Source organism: Salvelinus sp. IW2-2015, unplaced genomic scaffold (genome assembly GCF_002910315.2).
Source record: "Salvelinus sp. IW2-2015 unplaced genomic scaffold, ASM291031v2 Un_scaffold2296, whole genome shotgun sequence".
NCBI lineage: Eukaryota > Metazoa > Chordata > Actinopteri > Salmoniformes > Salmonidae > Salvelinus > Salvelinus sp. IW2-2015.
The window spans coordinates 24,330-33,750 of NW_019943622.1; the positions used below are offsets into that span (position 1 = coordinate 24,330).

At 48.5% G+C, this 9,421-nt stretch overlaps 1 pseudogene; it reads left to right on the forward strand.

Moving 5' to 3' along the window:
* The window catches only part of LOC139025139 (GRB2-associated-binding protein 1-like), a 48,053-nt pseudogene that overhangs the window by 23,364 nt on the left and 15,268 nt on the right, over positions 1-9,421 (forward strand).

The following is a 9,421-nucleotide window of genomic DNA, read 5'->3' on the forward strand; positions in this document are numbered from 1 at the left end:
GTCGGTGCGACAATAGCAGGCTTTTGGTTGAAGCTCAGTGTTAAATTAACATTTCCTTATCATCATAACTAWGCCAATATGACAACAATGTCGATGAAAATGTACTAATCACCKTGATTGGAAGTACACAACACACTCCCTGCCTTTCATCATGAGCCATCCGGCTGTTACCGAGAGCCACTTACCGGATTTTGAACAGGGTTGTTAGCATTCGGGGGGGGGGAAAGTACATTTTTAGCCCCGACCTAGCTGAATATCTWGGCATCGGATAAGTAGGAATCTACAGCATTCATAAAGTGACCATTAGACTTGCCACCTTTCGGACTGAATAAGTTTATAGGGACAAAAGTTTTGATTAAATGTATAATTTATCACTCTCACATGCCAATAAAGAAACAATATTTTTTTGTAGCATTTCTGACAATGCAAAAATATTTTTCAGCCAAAACTCAAAAGATCCAGAACCGGGTCAAGCAACTCTGTTTCTCGACAACAATACAGCTGCACTAGGCTGACCAATCATAAGAACTGGATGAGAACCAACCTAGGCTACTGTAGATACAAAAAAAGGGTTCCAAAAGGGATCTTCGGCTGTCCCCATTGGAGAACCCTTTTGGGTTCCAYGTAGAACCCTTTTGGGTTCCAGGTAGAACCCTTTTGGGTTCCAGGTAGAACCCTCTGTGGAAAGGGTTCTACCTGGAACCCGAAAGGGTTTTACCTGAAACCAAAAAGGGTTCTTCAAAAGGTTCTCATATGTGACAGCCGAAGAACCCTTTTTGGTTCTAGGTAGCACCTTTTTTTCTAAGATTGTAGCTAGCTAAATGTTGGAATTCAAGCTAAGGTTAATAAAAAAATGCACAAATATATTTTGATTAGCACCAGTCAGCTGAAAGCTAGCTAGCTAACGAACAGGCCTAGAAAGGTAGATATCTATATTTGGTTATGAAAGGTTTTTACACAAWTTACTTCAGCCATTAGCTAGCTAGCTAGGGCCAGACAAAAACAGCTGACCTCAACACAGAAGCTAGCTTACGTTAGCGCTCATCCCAAATGCTGTTCCTACATTTTTGTTCTCTCCACAAAACTAACACTAAACTTTGGGCAAATTGTCACGCTGCTACCTTACAATGCATGCAATGGGCTTTTGCAATACTAGCTAGCTAGCTAGCTACTCCATAGTCCAAGCTACGGTAAGAGCTAGCCGCAGGTGTGATCAATCTACAAAGTACGCTCAAACTTTTGTGATTAGAATGCTTATTTAGAACGTCCAGTTACAATTGGCGCAACAGTCAGAGTTTGAGCTAGCCACAACTTTTTTCACAGCCGCCATTTTGAACAAACACAGTCCCCATTTTGCACAAACACAGTCGCCATTTTGCACAAACACAGTCCCCATTTTGAACAAACACAGTCCCCATTTTGCAAAAACACAGTCCCCATTTTGAACAAACACAGTCCACTCTGAGCCATTCAGTCTTGTTGTTTATGTATGTAGCTAACGGGCTAAGCTGTAGCATTAGCAATGTCTTTCAAAAGGAGACAACTCACAAATGCGGAAATTCAGGAGATTTTTTTTAAATTCTGACAATGAATCTGAGTATGAAAGTCAGAAATCAGATTCTGACAGTGACAGAGAGGAGCTGCCCCCCCCAAGCTTGTAGCCATTTGAGAACCCTGAATCGGAGGACCCCTTGCCCACTGACGAAGTCCCAGGTCCCTTTGAAGATGCTGGTGATGATGGAGGCAGACAGACAGTGGATGAGGTACGGGAGGTCTGTGGTAGCTGGAAGGCCGCCAGCCATTTCATCCCTCCTGGCCCTGCTGTTTCATCCCTCCTGGCCCTGCTGTTTGCTTTGATGAGTCCCAGTAGGGGATTGCAACGCCCCTTGCCGTTTCCCTCTGAGGCAGAGTACTTCAATCTGTTTCTGACAGTGGAGCTGGTGGGAGACATAGTGGAGTAGACCAATCGCTATGCCTTGGAGCTACAGGAGAAGAGAGAGCCAGGAGTGAGGGGTTAAACTCGCTAAATGGTTGATAACCACAATTAGTGAAATGTATACCTTCCTGGTGACAGTCCTTCTCATGGGAAATAGTAAAGAAGAACTTCCTAAGAGAATACTGGAGCACAGATCCTATGTTTGCAACTCCCTYCTTTGCCATCCTCTTTTCCCCAGACCGCTTCCTAGTTCTGCTGCGATGCCTGCATTTCGTCAACAATGCTACTGCCAGCCTAAATGACCCGTTGCTCAAAATAAGAAATGTTCTCAYCAGCCTGACATCAGCATTTGATCGGGTCTTTGTGGCGTACAAGGACCTATGCATTGATGAGTCCCTGATGTTAGGGAAAGGTAGGCTGGCGTTCCGTCAATATATTCCCTCCAAAAGGCACAGGTTTTGGGGTCAAGGTCTTTGTTATTTGCGACGTGAAGACAGGATTTGACCAGGACATTATAGTTTACACTGGGTCCACCACTGACTTCCAACATTATGAGGGGCTTGGGGTGTCCAGGTCCATGGTGATGACCATGCTGGCTCCTCATCTCAGCAAGGGACACACTTTGTATGTGGACAATTGRTGGCAAAAGTCCCACACTCTTCCAGCATCTGCTCTCCACAGTCCAGTCGAACAGGAAGGGGATGCCGGAAGCAGGAACAGGAAGATGCAGAAGGGGGGAGGTGGAGTTCAAGGAGAACGGTCAACAGCTGGCAGTAAAGTGGCATGACAAACGAGACGTCCATGTCCTCTCCGCTGTCCGTACAGCAACCATGTCGGCCACAGGGAAGGTGGACAACCTGACGGGAGAGAGAAACAGATCAAACCAGACTGCGTGCTTGACTATAACGTCAAAATGGATAAGTAGATAAGTGGATAAGGCGGACACGATAAACAGCTAGGAATGTGGTATAAGACGCTATGTTTTCCATCTGATCGACACTGCTGCCCTGAATGGCTACATGGTTCTCCGCCAACTAAACAGGTCAGGTGATTATTGAAAAGGGCTTCTGATTGGACTGCAGTTCACATACAAATCACGTACAGTTCCATTGTGCAATTATAGTGACAATATCTCACCCACCTATCCATTGCCTCACCACCTACCCACTGCCTCATCATCCTACCCACTGCCTCATCATCCTACCCACTGCCTCATCATCCTACCCACTGCCTCATCACCCTACCCACTGCCTCATCATCCTACCCACTGCCTCATCACCCTACCCACTGCCTCATCACCCTACCCACTCCGTCAATCTACCCACTGCCTTCATCATTCCTACCCACTGCCTCATACCCTACCCACGCCTTCATCATCCCTACCCACTGCCTCATCCCCTACCCATGCCTCATCATCCCTACCCACTGCCTCATCACCCTACCACTGCGCTCATCACCACCACTAGCCGCACTCAGCCTACCCACTGCCTCATACCCGTCCACTGCCTCATCATCCTACCCACTGCCTCATCACCCTACCCCACTGCTTTCATCATCCTACCCACTGCCTCATCACCCTACCACTGCCTCATTACCCTACCCACTGCCTTCATCCCTCCACCCTCATCACGCCTCATTCCTACCACTGCCCATCATCCTACCCCACTGCCTCATCACCTACCACTGCCTCTCACCCTACCCACTGCCTATCACCTACCCACTGCCATCCTCACCACTGCAACAAACCAGACACACGACCTCATCACACCTACCCACTGCCTCATCACCCTACCCACTGCCTCATCACCACCCACTGCCTCATCACCCTACCCACTGCCTCATCACCCTACCCACTGCCCTTCATTCACCCTAGCCCACTGCCTCATCACCCTACCCACTGCCTCATCCCTACCCACTGCCTCATCATCCTACCCACTGCCTCATCACCCTACCCACTTGCCTCATCATCCTACCCACATGCCTTCATCATCCTACCACTGCCTCATCACCCTACCCACACGCCTTCATCATCCTACCCACTGCCTCAGTCAACCTACCCACTGCCTCATCACCTACCCCTGCCTCATCACCTACCCACTGCCTCATCTACCACCCTCATCCTACCCCACTGCCTCATCACCTCCATGCCTCATCATTCCTACCCACTGCCTCATTTCCTACCCACTGCCTCATCACCTACCCACTGCCTCATCATCCTACCCACCTGCCTCATCACTTCTACCCACTACCCTCATCATCCTACCCACTGCCCTCATTCACCCTACCCACTGCTCATCATCAAGCCTTACAACCCATGCCTCATTCATCCTACCCACTGCCTCATTCACCTCCTACCCACCGCCTCATCACCCTACCCACCGCCTCATCACCCTACCCACTGCTCACACCTCCACTGCCTCATCACCTACCCACTGCCTTCATCATCCTACCCACTGCCTCATCACCTACCCACTGCCTATCATCCTACCCACTGCCTCATCGACCTCCCACTCCTCATCATCCTATTTTCCCACTGCCTCATCATCCTACCCACTCCCTCATCATCCTACCCACTGCCTCATCATCCTACCCACTTGCCTCATCACCCTACCCCACTGCCTCATCACCACCACTCTATTCATCCTACCCACTGCCTTCATCATCCTACCCAATGCCTCATTCATCCTACCCCACTCCCTCATCATCCTACCCACTCCCTCATCATCCTCTCCACTGATCAACCACAATGAATACTTCAATAAAATAAACTTCTACTACATATCAGCCTATGTGTTTTATTGCTGTGTTAAAACTGGATGTACTGTATGTTGAGTGCATGTTCAAACATTGTGTTTGAAAAGCAAACATTTTTGTCCATTAAAATAACATAAAATTGATCAGAAATACAGTGTAGACATTGTTAATGTTGTAAATTACTATTGTAGCTGGGAAACAGCAGATTTTTTAATGGAATATTACATAGGCGTACAGAGGCCCATTATCAGCAACCATCACTCCTGTGTTCCAATGGCACGTTGTGTTAGCTAATCCAAGTTTATAATTTTAAAAGGCTAATTGATCATTAGAAAACCCTTTTGCCAATTATGTTAGCACAGCTGAAAACGGTTGTTCTGATTAAAGAAGCAATAAAACTGGCCTTTCTTAGACTAGTTGAGTATCTGGAGCATCAGCATTTGAAGGTTCAATTACAGGCTCAAAATGGCCAGAAACAAAGAACTTTCTTCTGAAAACTCGTCAGTCTTTTCATTCTGAAAAGGAAGGCTATTCCATGCGAGAAATTGCCAAGAAATTGAAGAATCTGGTAACAACGCCTCGGAGGCCCTAGGTATTGTGGTGCTGGATAACCTTGTAGAGCATGGGGTGTAGTAGCATTGTTATGGTGCTGTAAAACCTTGGTAGAGCATGGGTGGAGTAGGCATTGTGATGCTGTAAAACCTGGTAGAGCATGGGTGGAGTAGGCATTGTGATGCTGTAAAAACCTTGGTAGAGCATGGGTGCAGTAGGCATTGTGATGCTGTTAAAACCTTGGTAGAGCATCGGGTGGAATAGGCATTGTGGTGCTTTATTTTTCAGCTTCAGACCAATGCCCACTTCTCACTTAAATAGTTCACCCTTTCTCATCTGTCTCTCTTTCTCCCCTTCCTCTCTCTCTCCCCCTTCTCTCTCTCCCCCCTCTCTCTCTCTGCCCCCCCCCCCCCCCCCCAGATGAATAAAGGCATGGTACCATTAGGTGGAATGTGTCCGGAAAGCAAGATGTCGATGAGAACTATGTTCCCATGAACGCTACCGACACCTCCCTCGTCTCCCTACCTCCCCCTCTTTTCCCCGACCCCACCTCCCTCGTCTCTCCCTACCTCCCCCCTCTTTCCCCGACCCCACCTCCCTCGTCTCCCTACCTCCCCCTCCTTCCCCGACCCCACCTCCCTCGTCTCCCTACCTCCCCCCTCCTTCCCCGACCCCACCTCCCAGGATTCTAACTATGCACTATGACCCCATGCCCTGGAGAATGCCTTCTCTTGGGAGACAGGTACCCCCGCCTGCACACCTGGGGTTCCGCTCCTCCCCACAACCCCCACACACGCCCATCTCGCAGACACACCACCGGGGAGGAGGGGGAGAAGGGGGAGGAGCGAGAGCCACTCAACCACCACCCATTCACCGCAACCTCAAACCCCGGAAAGGTAAGTGTTTATGTATGGAAGGGGTGTCCATGCGTGCATATACCATCCCATGTCTGCTTACGTATCATGTGTGTTTATTGTACAGGCATATGCAGCAGCCAGTGGCTGTTAGTCGGCTTGCTGTACGGCTGATAGTCTGCATACGGCTGATAGTCTGCGTGTTACAGGCTGATAGTCTGCTGTACAGGCTGTATAGTCTGCTGTACAGGCTGATAGTCTGCTAGTACAGGCTTGATAGTCTGCTGTACAGGCTGATTAGTCTGCTGTACAGGCTGATATGGAAAGTCTGCTGTAACCAGGCTGATAGTCTGCTGTACAGGCTGATAGTCTTGCCTGTTACAGGCTGATTAGTGCTCTGCTGTACAGGCTGATAGTCTGCTGCTACAGGCTGTTAGTCTGCTCTGCTGTACAGGCTGATAGTCTGCTCTGCTGTACAGGCTGATAGTCTGCTGTACAGGCTGATAGTCTGCTCTGCTGTACAGGCTGATAGTCTGCTGTACAGGCTGATAGTCTGCTCTGCTGTACAAGCTGTTAGTCTGCTGTACAGGCTGTTAGTCTGCTGTACAGGCTGATAGTCTGCTTTACAGGCTGATAGTTTGCTCTGCTGTACAGGCTGATAGTCTGCTCTGCTGTACAGGCTGATAGTCTGCTGTACAGGCTGTTTGGACTTGTGTTGGTTTGGTCGTTCTCCATTTTGCTTTCAAGGTGTTTACTGCTTTGGGGTTCCTTGGTGTTCTTTGTGTGTGTGAATCAACGTTGCTTCATTGTGCTGCTTCACAGCTGTAACCAACCGTCATCTCATCTATCGGTTCTTCCTCCTGGCCTTTTTTGGGGGGAAGCCATGTGTTGCTGTCACTGTTGTCATTCAGCAGGTCTGATCATGACGGGGTGTAGTGCTCTGGGGTGATGTCATAGGGTCAAAGGTCATCTGTTCAGTGGCTTGGGCTTGGGCTTCAACGGGCTGCTGCTATGTTTTGATCTGGATCTTATGTCTGATGGACACTGATGTACACTGTACATAAGGTCAAATCTATACATCTAGACATTGTTTATGTTGAACAAAATCAGGTTTCAGCCCCATCTCCCTGCACCCAAAACCGCTGGGCTTGGAGAGAACTGACTCACAGACTGTCGGAGAGTTCACACGGGCAAGGAGACGTAAGGGTATGTACTAGCCACACTACAGGGCTATTTAGTGACGTAGCATAAGTGACATAAGGAAATGTCAGTTAATATGTAGTGGTGTTGTTGTACAGTGTTTGTGGGAACTCGTGTGTGTGTGTATTGTTCCCAGGTGAAGAAACGTATTGCTAGTCACTGTTGAATCATGACTCTGGTTTATTCTGAGGCTGTGTTGTGTTCTGTCATCCATCATAATAGTATGTATTGACTGCCTCTTCTTGGTCCTGCCTACACTGTACTCCTTCTACCCTTCTTCCTCCTCCCTCCTCTCTTCCTCTCCCCCTCTCTCCCTCTCCTTCCCTCTCTTCCTCCCTCCCTCCCCTCCATCTCACCGTCTCTCCCTCTCCTTCCGTCCCTCCCTCTCAAAAAAGGAGAGAGATGAACACATCAATATTACATTCACAATGGAATAGAGAGCAGATGATCCAAGTGTGTGTTTGTGTGCGAGTGTGTGTGAGCGACCATGTTGTGTGTGTGTTTGGCCCCATAAAGGAATATTATCCCCAGTGAGTCCTGCTAGCTATCTCAGGAACATTAGTCCTGCTAGCTAACTCAGGAACATTAGTCCCTGCTAGCTAACTCAGGAACATTAGTCCTGCTAGCTAACTCAGGAAACATTAGTCCTGCTAGCTAACTCAGGGACATTAGTCTGCTAGCAACTCAGGAACATTATCCTGGCTAGCTACTCAGGAACATTAGTCCTGCTAGCTAACTCAGGAACATTAGTCCTGCTGCTAACTCAGGGACATTAGTCTCTAGCTAACTCAGGACATTAGTCCTGCTAGCTAAACTCAGGACATTAGTCCTGCCTAGCTAACTCAGGACCATTAGTCCTGCTAGCTAACTCAGGGACATCAGTCCTGCTAGCTAACTCAGGGACATTAGTTATGCTAGCTAAATCAGGAACATTAGTCCGCTAGCTAACTCAGGGATTCGTCCTGCTAGCTAACTCAGGGACATTAGTCCTGCTAGCTACTCAGGGACATTAGTCCTGCTAAGCGTAACTCAGAACATTAGTCCTGCTAGCTAACTCAGGACAATTAGTTATGGCTAGCTAAATCAGGAACATTAGTCCTGCTAGCTAACTCAGGAACATTAGTCCTGCTACTAACTCAGGAACATTAAGTCCTGCTAGCTAACTCGGAACATTATCCTGCTAGCTAACTCAGGAACATTATGTCCTGCTAGCTAGCTCAGGAACATTAGTCCTCAGCTTGCTCAGAACTCCCAAGGAACATTAGTCCTGTAGCTAACTCATGAACATTAGTCACTGCTAGCTAACTCAGGGACATTAGTCCTGCTAGCTAACTCAGGGACATTAGTCCTGCTAGCTAACTCAGGGACATTAGTCCTGCTAGCTAACTCAGGAATTAGTCCTGCTAGCTAACTCATGGACATTAGTCCTGCTAGCGTTAACCCAGGGACATTAGTCCTGCTAGGTAACTCAGGAACATTAGTTCTGCTACCTTAACTCAGGGACTATAGTCTGCTAGCTACTCAGGAACATTAGTCCTGCTAGCATAACTCAGGAACATTAGTCCGTGCTAGCTAAACTCAGGAACATTAGTCCTGCTAGCTAACTCAGAAAACATTACATTAGCTACATTATTACACTAGTGTGGACCAGGGAAACATTCATTAGCTACATTATTTAACACTAGTATGGACCAGGGAGACCAGTCACTAAATCATACTAGGATGGGAGTAACAGAGATGAAGGGGGTAAGTGAGGGAAGAGAGGGGAAGAAGAGAGGAAGAGGTAGGGGAGAGGGAAGGAAGGAGAGGAGAGAGAGGGTGAGGGAGAGGGAGAGAGAGGGGGAGAGGTGAGACGGTGAAGATGGAGGAGGGGAGAGAGAGGGTGAGGGAGAGGGAGAGAGAGGGGAGTAGGGTGAGCGGTGAGATGGAGGAGGGGAGAGAGGGGGAAGGAAAGAGGGAGGGGAGGGAAGGAAGAGGGAGAGACGGTGAGATGGAGGAGGGGGAGAGGAAGGGAGGGAGGGAACGGAAGGAGAAGTAGAGACGGCTGAGATAGGAAGGAAGAGAGGGAAGGGAGGAGAGACGGTGAGATGGAGGAGGGAGAAGAGGGGGAGAGGGAAGGGAGAAA